The sequence below is a fragment of the Balaenoptera acutorostrata genome, chromosome 10 (assembly GCF_949987535.1).
Source record: "Balaenoptera acutorostrata chromosome 10, mBalAcu1.1, whole genome shotgun sequence".
NCBI lineage: Eukaryota > Metazoa > Chordata > Mammalia > Artiodactyla > Balaenopteridae > Balaenoptera > Balaenoptera acutorostrata.
The window spans coordinates 98,627,664-98,642,113 of NC_080073.1; positions in this window are offsets into that span (position 1 = coordinate 98,627,664).

Below are 14,450 nucleotides of genomic sequence, written 5' to 3' on the forward strand. Positions count from 1 at the left end.
AAGAAGTAAATTATTCAACTGCCTCTGCCCTCCCGATTACATAACTTATCTGTGGCAATCAAGAAAGTGTATAGTTGGATGTCATATGATGTTTGTGTTCTTTTGGTGCCCCAGTAATAAGTTTACTTTGGGACCAAGATCCACACCTGACCTAAGTCTCATTGTGAACCATGAATCAAGATGACCAATTTAAACAATTGTTTTTTGAGGGGGTGGGGAATGGCAGAGTTGTTAATGACACATGAATTTACAAATAATTCTTTGGAGGTATAAGACTAAGTGATTTCTAAAGGATTTAGTGTATTGAAAATGGATCCATTCAAAACAAGCTTGCTTCTTGAGAGAGGGAAAGAAAACCAATTCTAAGTGTTTAGCTTCATAGACAGGACCTGGTGTTACATCTGCACACATCTATACCCACATCCACTCCCCTGCCCATTTCCCCATTCCTAGCAATTCTGTGAAAAAGATCATGCTTCTGAGCAGTTGCCACCCTGTAATAAAGTCGAGGCTGTTTTACTCACTCCTGAGGGTGCCCTGGTGATCGCCCATTCCCATTGTCTCCTCCAGTACTTCTACAGAGACGAGTACAGTCCAGCTGTGGGCTGCCTGCATGGAGGGGGCCCTATTCCAAACACTGATTCTTCCCCAGACCTACTGAAACAGAATCTCTTGGGTTGGAATCAGGAATTGTTTTATTTTTTAAAAAACAAGATCCCCAGCTAATGCTTATGCACAATAAAGTTTAGTAACCACTGACAGCAAGATGGCAAGGAAATTGGTTCGTAAAGGAACCAGACCCAAGGCCTTGATTTCATTCTTATATTTATCTCAGCAACTGGAGCTCTAGACTTCACCACCACCTTCCAATGGCCCAATGCATTATAAGAAAAAGAAATGCACAAGAAAGGTTTACATGTTAAGGACCAAAATAAGAGAAATAAAAGTCTAAGTAATAAATGCTAGAATGCTGAAATAGGTAATTTTTAACTCTCTTTAATGACACAAAGACACCCAAGACATCACTACTTCTAAAGTCATCGTGATTCAGGTAACCAATATGACTGAAATTACGTATACATTTTAATATGGATGCTGATTTAGATCAATTGAACTAGAGACATGAGAACAGTAAAGCAAAGCAAAATAAAATAAAAAGTGGGCTTCTTCTTCAAAATATAAAAAAAAATCCTTTATTAAAATGTATGGATAGACAGTAGTTACCAATAAATATACATATATTGGGGACAGAGCACAAAATTTTTGCTGATAAGGAGACATAATCAAAAGTGTTTGGGAACCACTGCTTTATTTCATTCCTTCAGGATCTCGATAGTTGAGATGAATCTGATAAACTTTAAAAATACAACAGGATACTAATATATGGTCCCATGTGCCCCCTCTTAGAAGATATCTGTATTTTCATAGAGGACAATGCTTACTCCAGAGGAATCCACTCAAGGAGAGCTTCTGGCTCTCTCGTTGGCAGGTAGATGAAATGATGGGGTAGAGAAGCCTTTCCCAGGAGAAGCATATCCAAGAAGAAACTTCTAAGGGTTCTTAACCACATCCTTGTCTGGGATGAGGAAATCAGGGCAGTTATGATTTTTCAGTGAACTCACTAATTACCTTCTATTTTCCCACCTGAGTGGGATTCAAAATATGGTCAAGTAGGTTACTGGTGGTTTCGTCAGGTAGTCTGAGGATAAGTGTCTTGTTGGTGTTTTCTATATTCATATTTTTATTGCAGTTTTACATAGACTACCTCAGTTTTAATAATCAACTCTGTGATCACATCAATTCATTCATTTGAAAGAATATTTTATAGGTGTTCTGCTTGGGAAGGAAAACTCAGTTCTTTATCTTGCCTCTGCGTTTCTCTCCCTTTCACTCTACATGTAGCTAGCACATGTCTAATTCTCACTTCCAAATATGCCAAACATATTTTACAAAGGAATCTGCTTTAGAGTGACCAACTGTCCTCGTTTGCCTGGGATTGTCTTGTTTTCACACTGAACGTCCTGCATCCCAGGAAGCCCCTCAGTCCTCTTCACCCAGAACTGCACTATCCAATATGGTAGCCACTAGCCACAAGGGGTGAGTTAAATCTCAATAAGTTAAAATAGATAAAACAGTTCCTCAGTTGCACTAGCTATATTTCAAGGGCTTACTAACTACATGTGGCTTCTGGCTACCTTACTGGCCAGCGTAGATGTAAAAATCTCCATCATTGCAGAAAGTTCTGTTGGATAGTGCTGAGCTAGAGGGTTTTTCCAGCAAGTACCTAGAACTAACATCTTTTAAAACAGTACCCTGGTCAAGTGTCACCAGTTGGTTGAGCAAACTCATGTGATGGGGCCTGCCATCTCAGTGAACACACAGAGCATGCTGTCTCAGCAAAGCGTCAGTGAAAACTTTTGTTTTTCAGAGTTCACATTTCCTGATGCATCAGGCTTCTGGAACCATGCCCTCAATCTTCCCAGCTCCCAGGGATTTATAAACAGTTGTTCCCATCTAGTGAAAATGGGAATATGGCATTAAGAAACATTTAACACGACAGCAAGAAAAGACAATTTGACTCCTTTTAAATTGTGTCCACGAGGCATGAGGGTCACACTAATTTTGTTCCCATTTGCGGATTTTCCCTTGATGCGCAGCATAGCAGAGAGGATAGCCGGACCTAGCTGAGTTAGAACTGAAGAGGACATGCCTAGGAAAACCACCTTAGGAATGGGTGCCTTTAAGTCGGTCGCATCCCTACCCCAAGCATCAGTTGGATGCAGCAACGGGGCTTCTCCTCTTACAAAGTGGCCAGGAGTCACAGAGAGGACAGCACTTTGGCAACATCCCTGTTCCCCCAGGGCAAAGGAGAATTAGAAACAGAAACAGGAACAAATTGCTGTCGGTTTGAAGATTCACTGCTGAAAGATCTAACTGTGAGCACAGGGATGTATTTGTTTTATAGAAGTTATCGAGCACCTACTCAATAGGTCCCTACTCGTGAGTCATTCACAGTCCAGTAGGGGAGATTAATAATGTTCACTGATTTGTAAAGGATAATGTAACAAATAGTTCTTTGGGAAGATAGTGATGATGACGACTAACATTCACTGGGAGCTTTCCAGGTGGCAAGCTCTACTCTGAGTGCTTTACATGAAGAAATACAAGAAGGATACTTCAGGAATACAGATGCTGGAAGGATCCCCAGGTGAAAATATAACACACTGTTTTTCAAAATTTCCAGGAAATTTAGCAGATAAACAAAGCAAAACTCTCACAAGCTGCTTGAAAAAGTAGCCTAGTAAAGCAATTTAGATAACGGATTTTATTTTTTAAATAACCTTTTTTATTTTGGAATGACTTTAGATTCATGGAATAGTTTCAAAGAAAGTATGCAGAATCCCCATATGATAACTGGTTTCTGAGTCAGACAGAAATGGCTTCAAGTCCCAAGTTCTGTCATTTATTACTGTGTCCTTGGATAAGTTATTTAACCACTCATACCCTCAGATGTGGCTTCCTCAATTGTAAAACGGCACAACGGAACTTGCTTTAGAGGGTTGTGGGAAAGAAAGAAAATGAGAGAACTTGTGTAAAGTGGTTTGTACATGCTTGGGCCACTGTTGTGCTTAATCAACATTAGCACATTATTATTTATGTGGATGACATCTTTAACAAATTAATGAAATTTGTGAAATTTAAATGTTATAATAATTTTAAATGGCCAATATCTAATAACTCTAGTTTTAGCACTTCAAAGGACAAGTTCCATTTCCTTATCTTGTTCCTTTTCTCAGGCAGTTGAAGGGGCTCTCAGTTCTAACCTTCACCCAGGCTCCGTCTATACCAGGCCAGATGGATGCACCACTATTTTGGTCTCACACTGTAAACATGTCTCTCCGCACCTAAAGAAATGGAGGGAAGATGGAGTGGGTATACCCACTGTCTTAGACATTTCAGGCTGTTATAACAAAAATACCATAGACTGATGGGTGGCTTAAACACAGATATTTATTCCTCATGGTCTGGAGGCTGGAAGTCCAAGATCAAGGTGCCAGCAGATCCAGTGTCTGGTGAGAGCCCATTCTCTGGCTTGTAGATGGCTGTCTTATTGTATCTGCACAAGGCAGAGAGCAGAGAGAGGAAGCAAACTCTCCTGTATATTCTTATAAGAGCAGTAATCCCATCTTGAGGGCTCCATCCTCATGACCTAATTACCCCGCAAAGGCTGCCATCTCCAAATACCATCAAATGGGGGATTAGGGTTTCAACAAGTGAATTTTGAGAGGACACCAACAGTCCATAGCACCCATCCAGGATGGGAAGCTGAAACATTTTGCTCTGGTCTGTTCAATCGGGGCTCACTGACGAGGCTCACAGAGCACCTTCCTAGGAGCTCTAGGCACGGGTACAGGGACTCCTTCTTCTATGGGGTTGGTGAATGATCCGTAACTCAGTGTCCCGTTGTCTCCCTGCTGAGCTGCTTCCATCGAAGCAGAAGGGCAGAGAAACTGGAGGACCAAGCACCTTCTTCCCCCTTTTCTTCTCGTTTTATGATCTCTGAGGTACTGAAGGCTGTGTCTCTACTTCTCGAACACAGAGAACTCCCAGGATCCTTGGGCCTCTGTGTGGTCCTTAGAGAGCCATGCACATTTATCTCCATCACTGAGAAACAGTCACTCCTGCTGTCTGATTTCTTTAGAAGAAAATACTTTTAACTAAAAATATTTGGGTTATGAATTCAAAATCAGTTTTCTGAGGCTTCAAAATTTGGTAAACAGTTGAACACACTCTAATTTTTCCATATTTCTCTCTGCTACCAGAAGACACTTCTAATCATCACTTAGCATTCCCCTTGATTAAAACAAAGACACCAATTCAACACTGAGTGTTGACTTTTCTTCTTACCCACCCTTGCCCACATGAACCTGCCCCCACTATGTACACACACACACACACACACACACTCACACACAAAGAAAGAGGTGATGATAATCCACAAACCTTGGACTTTAGGTCTATTTCAGTTGGTCTTTTCAATTTCTAAGAAACTAAGCAGGGGGCATTGGGAAATTCTGAGTTGCAGTCTTAATGGAAAGCCCCAGGTCAAGAGTAACAGCTTTTCTTCAGTTTAAAAGCTAATGTTGACCTTAAGAGAACTCTGAAATATGTGTGAAAATTGTTCCCATCAAATGTTTTCTGGAAAGAATTCAGGCTTTTTGCAATGAAGAACCTATTGATAGATTTAGCACCTCAACATGCTATTCACCAAAGACACACTGCAAAAGTTGTTCCTGTGACCATTCTTGCTAGTGGTGGGGTACCTGTTGTCGGCCAGATGGACATTCTGATCAGGTGGTGGCCGTGAGGACAGACAGGCTGTGAGTAATTCCTATCATAAAACCTAACACTTATTGAGTACTTACTACCTTACAAGTTCTATCCTTAGCACTTCACATGTACTGCCTCATTCAACTTGCATGGCCATACTATGAGTTGGGCACTATTATTATCCCCATTTTACAGTTGAAGAAACCGAGACTCAGAGTTTCATTAACTTGCTCACTGTCACACAGGTAGAAAGAAGTGAAACTAGGATTTGAAGCAGGGCATGCTGACTTTGGAGCCCACAGTCTTGGCCACTAAGTGACAAGGCTTTGCCTCACTTCACTTTGGAGTCCATGCTTCTTTGGAAGCCAACATTTAGCTGCAGACCAGCAGCCTCACCAAACAGAAAGCAACCTGAGGACCACTCAAATCATCCAGCATCTTGCAAACATTTCCTTAGTCATCCCCTCTTAGTATCCCCATAACGATGTCACTGATGGTAGAAAAATGGCAGTGCCAGGACTGAGCACTGGATTTTCCTACGTGGCACTTTGCCCAGTGGCTTCTAGGCCCAGTGTATTCTTTCTTAGCTCCTGAACCAGTGCTCACTTTGAAAGCTACAGCCAGATTTATGGAACCAGGGATGCTCATACTAACACCACTAAAGAGCCAATAACTTCGTAAAAACTGTTCTATCTTATTACAGCGGTAGGGGAGGGTGTCATTAGGCCTGCAGTGAAATAATCATTGTTTCCAAGAACACAAAAAAGTCAGCACCTCAGCACTTCAAGTAAGTTCATTGGCAAAGAGGCCTCATGGTTTGAGGACAATCTTGAAGACAACTGATTATGCTTCATCTACTCCCTATGTAGGCCTTTTCCAAATCATTTCAACATTACTCCCTCTGAATTTTGGACGGGGGACAGAGAAGGGGAAAAGGCAGAATATCATGGAAAAAGTTCTGACATCTTTGAAGACAAGAATGCAAAGGGTTGGTACTTGAGAAGAGGGTCAGGAGGAGACATTCCCTCTAAATAGCTGAGAAGCAGCTGTGCTTCTGTCTCCAGGAGCTTACAATCTATGAAACATTCTTATCCTGAGAGGCCAGGTTTCAAAGAGAACTATTGTTGTTGAAGGTAAGAGAGAGATGCTGAGTTTATTCTGTATTGGCATGTGATTTATTTCAGGCACCAACAAAAACTGGAATCACTTTGAGTAGCCCCAAATGCTATGAACCTTCTGCAGGAGAACGGTGGAAACTGCACCTCAACCAACCAGATAACGTAAAGCAATTCTAGATGAATAATTAGTATGTAATGATTCAGATGTGCTTGGCAGGAAGAAAATGCCAAGGAGGCTAACAGATTTGACCTTAAACTTCAGCCATTTTGTAAACAAGTGTTCTGTGAGGTTTCATTTCATTTTCATACACGTTGAGGATGGCATTTCTATTCAGAGGGCAGTCAAGTAAATGATTAGCCAAAACAACTCCTTTTGACCAAATGAGTCAACTCTGCAATAAACAATCTGGCAGTTTGTGTGTTTTTTGGATTTTTTGGTTTACTTTTTGTGTTAAGGGGATTTTTTTTTTTTTAAGCACAGCAACCTTTTCCTTGCTTTTATGAAACACTGCCCTATGTTTCCAGGCAGAAAAGCAAAAACTTTCAAAAGGTCATGTGATGTCATTTCAGCAATGCAGAAATAAGAAAACCAACTAACATGAAAAAAAGGATGTATTTGATAACGATCTTTGGCAGATGTCTTAAAGCAGAATATATAAACATGCATGCTATATATGTAAGGCTAAGAGGATTTCACCTTGAAACTTGATAGCTGTAATTCCTTAATAAAGACCACTTGTTTGTCAAGGGCTAGATTAACTTCTGAGCTGGGTTATACAGGAAATCAAATTCTGTTCCATTATAGGAGCCATTATCAATATCCTCCCTGAGTACAAATTTGGAATGTAGTAAGAGGCAAATAAAGCCTTCCCTCATCCCAAGCCGAAGGAGTCAGCGCACGTAAACACAGATTGGGATCCTAAAGTGCTTCCATAAAGCTTTAGGGGAGAACATATTCCCATCTCCCTACAGGATCATGGCCTGTTCTATATGGAGCGTGTTGAACTCTTCTGGTTTCTATAGAGTAATGGTCCTCACTTGGGGGTGATTTTCTCCCCAGGGACTTTTGATAACGTCTATAGATATTTCTGGTTGTAATACTGGGACCCCCAGTGATACCAAATAAACAAAGCAAATCAAAGCAGCATCTCAAAGGCTCAGGAAATTAAATTGTCATTGGAACCATAGCCTACAAAAGTCAGGCCAGGACCCGTGTGCTAACCCTAAACAGGGTGACTGATTGCTAAAAGATTTAAATAAGACTCAGAGACTCTTAAGATAATAATCAAAATCTCTAGGATACAACTGAAAATCCCAGCCATACCAAGAACCAGAAAAAGCACAGCTTGAATAAAAAAGGACAATCAACTGCCACCAACACAAAGATGAATCATATATTGGAATTATCTGACAAAGGCTGTAAAGCAGTTATTATAAAAATGCTTTAATGAACAATTAAAAATTCTCTTGAAACAAATGAAAAACAGAAAATATCCACAAAGAAATAGAATTTGTAAAAAAACTCAACTGGAAATATAGAACTGAAAGATAACAGTAACAGAAAAACAGACAAAAACAAAAAACCTCACTGAATGGGCTCAGTAGCAGAGTGGAGATAACAGAGGATAGAATCAATGAACTTCTGGAGCAATTTACTCACGTTGAAAACCAGAGAGAAAATAGACTGAAAAAAAAAAAAAAACTGAATTAGAAGAGCCTCCGGGAACTGTGAGACAACAACTAAGGATCCAAAATTCATACCACCGGAGTTCCAGAAGGGGAGTAGAAAAAGAGTTAGATTGAAAGAATATTTTTTAAAAATGGTTGAAAATCTCTCAAATTTGGTGAAAGGTGTAAATCTACAGATTTAAGAAATTGCACAATCTCCAAATATGATAAGCCCAAAGAAATTCAAGCCACAACACATCATAAATAAACTTCTGAAAACTAAAGATAGTCTTCAAAGCAACCAGAGAGAAATGACACAGTAAACGTAAGGGAGCACAAATTCAAATAAAAGCATATTTCTTATCTGAAACCATGGAGGCCAGGAGGAAGTTGCACAGTAGTTTTCAAGTGCTGAAAGAAAAGAACTGTCAACAGTGAATTCTATATCTTACAAAGCTATTCTTCAGGAATGAAAGGGAAATAAAGACATTCTCAGATGAAGGAAAACTTAAAGAATTTTGTTACTAGCAGAATTACCTTTAAAAAACAGCTAAAGGAAATACAGTCAGCCCTCCATATCTCCACATCCACAGATTCAACCAACTGCAGATCAAAGATATTCCAAGAAAAAATTCCAGAAAGTTCCAAAAAGCAAAACTTGAATTTGCCACACAGCAATTATTTACATAACATTTATACTGTATTTACAATTATTCACAGGCATACCTCATTTTATTGCACTTTGCTTCATTGCACTTCGCAGATATTGCATTTTTTTACAAATTGAAGGTTTGTGGCAACCCTGCATCAAGCAAGTCTGTCAGTGCCATTTTTCCAACGGCCCTTGCTCACTTTGTGTCTCTGTGTTATATTTTGATAATTCTCACAATATTTCAAACTTTTTCATTATTATATTTGTTTGGTGTCCTGTGATCAGTTATCTTTGATGTTTCTACAACTCACTGAAGGTTCAGATGATGGTTAGCATTTTTTAGCAATAAAGTATTTTTTAATTAAGTTATGTAAATTCTTTTAGAAATAACGCTATTGCACACTAAATGAACTATAGAATAGTGTAAATATAACTTTTATATGCACTGGAAAACCAAAAAATTGCAAGTGACTCACTTTATTATGATATTTGCTTTATTGTGGTGGCCTGAAACTGAACCTGCAGTATCTCCGAGGTCTGCCTGTACATAGCATTTACATTGTTTTAGGTATTGTAAGTAATCTAGAGATTTAAAATATACAGGAGGATGTACCTAGGTTATAGGCAAATACTACACCATTTTATATAAGGGACTTGAGCATCTTTGGATTTTGGTATCTGCAAGAGGTCTTGGAACCAATCCCCCAAGGATCCTGAAGGATGACTTAATTCAAACAGGAAGACAATGACAAAAGGATGAAACTTGAAGCATCAGAAAGGATGAAAGAACAAATGCAAAGAGCAGAAATATGGTATATACAATACACTAACTCTTCTCATGAGTTTTATAAATCATTTAATAAGTAGAACAAAAATTGCAACACTATCTGATTTCCAAGACTATGATATTTAAAAATGGGAAAAGTAAAGGGACTAAAATGGAAGTAAGGAGTCCAAGTGGTAAACTGTAATGCAAGTAGGCTGTAATAAGTCACATATGTATATTGTCATACCCAGAGCAATTGTTAAGAAAACTATACAAAGAGATACACTCAAAAATACTATAATTAAATCAAGATGGAATCCTAAGTGTTTAATTAATACATGGGAGGCAAGAAAGGAGGAACAGAGGTGTAAAAAAAAAAACAAACAGAGGAAACAAGGAGAAAGAAAATAACTAAATGGAAGACTGAAGTCCTAACATACCAACAACTACCTTAAATGTAAGTGTCTAAACACAACTATTAAAAGGCAGAGATTGGCACAGTGGGTTAAGAAAAACCTCACAACTCATCTATGCTGTTTACAAGAAACTTGCTTTAATTTCAACAAAATAGGTAGATTGACAGTAAAAAGATTGAAAATATGTACCATGTAAGCATTAATTTAAAAAAGAAGAAATAATAATATTACTATCAGTTAAGGCAGACTTTATCTGAGCAAAGAAACTTACTAGAGACAATGAGAGACATTACATAATGTGAAAAGGATTAATCACCAGGAAGACATAGCGATCCGAAAGATACATATACCAAATAATAGAGTCTCAAACACATAAAGCAAAAACTGATAGAGCTGAAAGGAGAAATAGACTAATCCATAATTATTGTTAGGGACTTCAATACTGCTCTTTCAGCAAATGACATAATTATTAGATAGAAAATCAGCAAAGTGCAGTTTAGGTATATGAATATACATGATTCACACATGGTACTATATAGACTACTAAAACAAGATAACCAGAGCTTAACTGCTGATCTTCTTGTGGTGAACTTCCCAAGAAAACAGGCATTTACATGAGAGTTTTAAAAGATTGAAACTGGAATTGCTGATTGGTCAGCACTGAATGTGTTTTTTAACTTTGCTGATTAGTTCAGCATATAAAAATCTATCTGAAATATCTGAGTACTTTCATGAGAAAACTCATGTATTTCTCATTAACACAATTTTGCAAAACATGAAATCTGACATGGCATCTAAAAAAGTCATTTCTAGGTAGACAGTTTCTCTTTAATAACTTCATCAGACCTCACATAATCAAGTGACACACAAACTAATTCAAGCAAGAGAAATTCACCTGAAAATTTCAGAGCTTGGGTATAAAACAAAGCAATTCAAGAAACAGTGAAAGCTCACTGGCCTGATTGTTAAGACACTTGTGTTCTGGTCATTCCTCCCCCATTAACAGCTGTGTGATTTGGGGCAAGTCCTTTAACCTCTCTGAGCTTTCATTTTCTCATCTGAAAGATGAAGAGGTTGAATTAACTGACCTCAAACTGTTCTCTCCTGCTCTAAACTTTTAAGACAATGTGAGTCAATTTCATGCTTGTAAACAGGAAGAGTTCTTTGGCCTCCCAACTGAAAATGCACCATCAAAACTACCAACAGAGAACTCTGCTGCTCTGAGTGAGTCTGAGAAGATTAACACAGACATTGCATTCCACTGCAAAAGCAGAACTGGAGATCAAAGAGTAAGGCAGATCTGAATCAGGTTTCCCAATGCAACAGGCAAAGTGATGGGCCAGGGAAGTTTTCATAGACTGAAAAAAACAGGTTCCAATGCCTTTCAGAGCTGGCTTGGTTTGGTGGCTGGAAACCCACACATGGTCTCACCAAACAGACTTCAGATGGGAGCCTTTAATAAATGTTCTAGTTTTTAAAAAGCAGGGCAGTCACAGTGACCTCTGGGAAAATCAAGTGCTGTTAGATGTGGTATAAATAACCCAATGGGTGAAACGCTTCATTCTAACTCAGTTTTCAGCCACATGTACAGCAAATGGACAAGGGATCCTAGGGATGCAAAGTCCACTGGAAGGAAGATCCTAGTCTCCCTGAACCTTGACTTCAACTGGGCATCTCACACATTTAACTATTTCCAGAATAAAAGGTAGGTACCTTTTACTGGGGAGAGGGCCTTTAGAAGACAGTGGGGGTGATATTGGTTCAGAGGCAGCAGGGCTTCTAGGGAAATACAAACAGCACTGGGTTATGAGAGTGGTAATAATCAGGAAACCCAAGGGTTAGAGAACCTCCCCCGGCCCCAAGTAGATGTTAAGAATACCACGATACCAGAATTGATCCATGCAAACAAATCTTCATTAGCATCTAGAATTTACCTGCTACCGTAAACGGTGCTGAGGGCCCAGAATTGTATCAGATACTCCTGGAGGAGCACACAGTCTGATTGGCTCCATCAGTTAGAGTTCCAGCAGAAAAAGGTAGCCCCACCCAGCTGGGAATTTAATAATGGGACTATTTACCGAAGGGTGGGTGAAGCTAAGGGAGCCTATAAGGGCTGGGGAGGTATATATCAACGTTACAGGGAAGAAGCCATCTCAACATGGTTCTCTGTACGTTAAGAGGGTAAGTGGAATACAGGTAAGTCCCACCAACAGGTCTTGTCTTGAAGCTTAAAATGATTGGGATTTACCGGTTAGTTTGTTCAGCACCATCAGCAGGAGGGGTCTCTCCCTTGCGCAAGAATGAAACCACACTCCCTCAACACCATATGGTGAGAACACCATAACCTCAAGAATTCTGGGCTCCACGATCCTTAACTCCTTCTCTCCACTGTGCTACCTGCAGTCATCACTGCGAAGGGTCTTCCAACACCTTCCACTATGGCTGGCTCTACGGTATGTGCTGGAGTGGGTGTGTATCTGTGTGGGCTTGGGACTTCCCGCCAATCTCTTCAGAGGCTAGCCCACATCAATTACTCCTTTAGCCCAGTAGATGTCCTGGCTTTGGGAAGTGAGACAATCACCATTCCAGATTCCCTGAGCCCCAATTCACACTTGAGGGAACTAACTAACATCCCAATGAGGCCGATGTCTGACCAGGTCAAGGTCATGCAGCAGACTCAAGCCCAGGCTTGAGCCCCTGCTCTTTGTACCTCATCATTCTGTGACTGGCCTAAGAAGGAATGGGTTACAATCTCCATCAGACAAAACTGTTATCTGTGCTGGTGGTTATCACAACTTTACTCAGTGAGATTACATTAATTCTTACCTTCTCCTACATGTCACCTAGAGTCTCCTATGATTTACTCAATGTGTTCATCTTTAACTCCATCTTCTGCATATTTAGAATGACAGAATAATTTGCAGGATAATTTAGGCTCCATTAGTATGTTATACATGCCTCTATTACAGTACTTATCACATCGTGCTGTAATTTTTTGTTTACATATCTGTCTCTGCCACTTGACTGTGAGTTCCTACGGGGATTAGCCTGTGTCTTACTCATTTTAGTATTCCACCTCCTCCCCAGAACCCAGCAGCTGAACATTTTGAACATCGTAGGTTTTTAATGAATGAGGCAGCTATTTATAGTAAGGCTCAATAGACAACCACACCTGGTTTGCACACATTCATTTATTCAACAGATATTTATTAAGTTCGTACTGTGTGCCTAGCAATATGCTAAGCTCTAGGAATCCAAACATACCATCTCTGTGTGGTTGGGATATAATGGGAGATAATGGCATATAAAAAAGATAAAATCCTAATTGCTACAGACTGTGTTTCCCCAAAATTCATGAATTGAAATCTTAATCCCCAAAGTATTGATATTAGGAGGTGGGAAGGTGATTAGGTCATGAGGCTGGAGCACTCATGATGGGATTAGTGTCATTACAAAAAAGGTTTCAGGGAGATCTCTGGCCCCTTCCCACATGTGAGGACATAGCCAGAAGATGACTGTCTAGGAAGCAGGCTCTCACCAGACAGAATCTACCAGCATCTTGATCCTGGACTTCCCAGCCTCCAAAACTGTGACAAATACGTTTCTGTTGTTTACAAGCTACTCAATCTATGGTATTTTTGTTATAGCACCCTGAACGGACTAAAACACTATAATCATGCAATTTGCAGAGACGCCCAGGGTATTAAGGAAGACTAGAAGTGGCTATTTAATATGGCCTGGTTGAGGAGAGGTTCAAGTAAGGGTTTCTAGAGAAGGAAACTGCTGAGCTGCATTTTTGAATATGGTTATGAAATAACCAGTCAAAGACATGCTGCAAGGAGGCCATCAGGGAGAGGAAATAGTAAGAGTAAAGGCATTAGGACATGACATAGCCAGTTGTGATTGGAAAACTCTGCCAATTTGGTGCTGTAGGAGGAACATCAACTATGAGACAAGAGTAAGGCAGGAAAGAGTATCAAAGCTAGCTGAGAGTGGCCAGTTCATCAAGTTATGGAACTTGGATGTTATTCTGTTAATGATACTGATGCAGTAAAGGGACTTAAGCGGGGGAGAGATGTGGTAAGACTGGCATTTTAGGTAGAATCACTCCCTGACCTTGTGAAGAACAGAGTTGGGGGATAAGACTAGAATTAGGAAAACCAGTTAGAAGACAGTTACTAAAGTACTGAACTAGGTCAGTTGTAGAAGGAGTGGAAAGAAGAGGACTGACTTGAGCTTGATTTGGGAGATGAACTTGGCAGGATCTGGTGGTTAGTTGGATTTGAAGAGTAAAGGAGAGAGAGGAAACAAGGAAGACTCCCAGTTAGAAGACAGGGCCATACTCACAGACAGAGAATAGAGGTAAATAGTCAGGTTTGGGGCAAGGTACTGAATTCATTTTAAACATCTTGAGTTTGAGGTGCGTCTAACTAATTGAGCAAATGTCCAACAAGCAGTCAAAGATATGTTTGAAGCTTGATGGGGATGGGGAGAGGGCA